The following is a 2,500-nucleotide window of genomic DNA, read 5'->3' on the forward strand; positions in this document are numbered from 1 at the left end:
GGAGTGAGTAGTAATAGTTTTAGTGAGAAGTGAGGTTTGTTGATCTCTGTGGCTTCTGTTGAGGGTTGTTGGAGTTCTGACAGAGGAGTTAACGAAGGACCAAGACTGACAAACTTATGGTCAACAGGGAGCATTCTTGTAGTCCTCAGTGAGCTTTTTGTAGTTATAAGGAGCATTCTCATAGTCAATAGAGAGCGTTTTTATAGTTTTCAGTGAGCTTTTTATAGTCTATAGTCAATAGGGAGCGTTCTTATAGTCCTCAGTGAGCTTTTTATAGTCAATAGAACAAGAACAAGATTAGACAAATTTACGGATGGACAGAATTAACCCCCTCAATACTGGGACACATTTTTACCTTGAGATTTGTGTACGATTAGACCATTTTATTGACATCAGGAAGGGTCTATGGAGGTCAGAAGATTAATGGCCACAGTCTTCGCTATTTTAATCCCCGCATAAGTTTCTGAAGCTGTATAAAATCACCAGATAGTAAGCAGAATGAATATGAAAACGTATCCTGGTATTGAAGAAGTTAAGTAGCTTTGCCTAGCAGTCTCTTGCAGCTTCCCTAGTTTTCCTATGCTCTTATAACCTCTGTGGTAAGTGGGAATGTCAACACGTGTCTGGAACTACATTGACCTCCACTTTGAGATGTTTTTCCCTCACGTTACAGCCATGTGGTGTTAGACGAATGCTTGGGACTTGTGTGCGGAGAGGAGTGACAGTTAACCCTTCAGTAGTGGCACGTATTTTTACATTTTTACCAGGAGTTTTAGGTCAGGTTAGGTTAGGTTAGGTTAAGTTAGGTAGGTTCAGTAGTGCGGCGCATTTTTACCAGGAGGTTTAGGTATGGTTAGACAATTTTATTTATATTAGGAAGGGTTTATGGAGGTCAGAAGAGTAATAGCCAGAATCTTCACTGTTTTGTTCCTCACATAAGTTTCTGAAGGTGTATAAAATCACCAAACAGTAAGCAGAATGAATATGAAAACCCGTGAAAGCATTGAAGGGGTTGAGTATACGAATGAAGCAACAATTATAAGATAGTAAAAAAATTAAGAAGGGGGAAAAATATTAGTGCTTTATACTGAGAGCTTATCTATTTTCATCTCACATTTACACCTTCCTTTGCACGTGAAAGAGAAAATAAATGCAAAAAAAAAAAAGGGAAAAAAAATATTGGTGATTTATACTGAGAGCTTATCTAATTTTATCTCACATTTACACCTTCTTTTGCACGTGAGAGAGAGAGAGAGAGAGAGAGAGAGAGAGAGAGAGAGAGAGAGAGAGAGAGAGAGAGAATACATATACAGTTTCCATGTATTAGGTATCATCATTTTACTCATGAGGTAAGTGGTAATAATAGCAGGGTTGTTTTCAATGGAGCTTCACTGTTTGTAAAAAGATCATAACAGTTTACGGCTATTCTCGTGTACACCATCGACTCTCTTCCTTTGTACTGTGCTGAGTGCGCTGTGTGTAGAGGGAAGGAAAAAGTGCCTCTATTTTTTTTCCCCCTCAACAAACAAGGAATGGGATGTGATCGAATACAGGAGCCTCCATTTATCTTCTCTCTTATTCTCGTCTCTCCTTCTCCCGTGAATTTGAACTCTAGACTCCTCCTCGACTTGTTCTTGTTCTTGTTCTTTTTTCCTCCTCCTCCTCCTCCTCCTCGTGTTACTCCTCCTCCTCCTCCTCCTCCTCCTCCTCCTCCATCAACACCACGTCACCACCACCCAAACGTCCATTCTTCACCTCATAACCAGTGTGTGCCCATCCTTCCATTTTTGACCCACCACCCTCGCCCACAACAGCCTCGGCCCCTTCACGACCCCACGACCCCACTACGCCAGGTATTGATATGCCGCCCAGTGTGTACCTACGCCTAATTGAAATGGCTACAGGTGACGTCAACAGTAAACATTCTCCCCACTCACTAAACCAACCCTACTATAGTCACTGCCTCGCTGCTTCCCACGCTTCAGAGAATAATAGTAGTAGTGGTGGTGGTGGTGGTGGTGGTGGTGGTGGTGGTGGTTTATCGCCTCTTCATCTCCCCTTCATCCACCAACCCCCATCATTGTCTTGCTTTCTCTCTCTCTCTCTGTTTCTGTTTTTGTCTCTTCACTTTATGGTAGTGGTGGTGGTAGTGGTTATCTGTCTGTCTGTCTGTCTGTCTGTCTGTCTGTCTGTCTGTCTGTCTGTCTGTCTGTCTGTCTGTCTGTCTGTCTGTCTGTCTGTCTCTCTCTCTCTCTCTCTCTCTCTCTCTCTCTCTCTCTCTCTCTCTCTCTCTCTCTCTCTCTCTCTCTGTCCCACCTGTTATAATCACCAGCCATTCATTCACCTTTGCTCGCTGCTCCTCGCCACTCACGCTCAGATTTCAGGCACACAACACAGCAAGGTCTGGCGTGGGGAACAAACTTGAATGCAGGAATAGAATAGGAACAGGAATAGAACAGAAGAGATTTTGGTGTTTTATGTGTGTGTTGTGTTATTTACA

This window comes from Portunus trituberculatus, chromosome 21 (genome assembly GCF_017591435.1).
Source record: "Portunus trituberculatus isolate SZX2019 chromosome 21, ASM1759143v1, whole genome shotgun sequence".
Lineage (NCBI taxonomy): Eukaryota > Metazoa > Arthropoda > Malacostraca > Decapoda > Portunidae > Portunus > Portunus trituberculatus.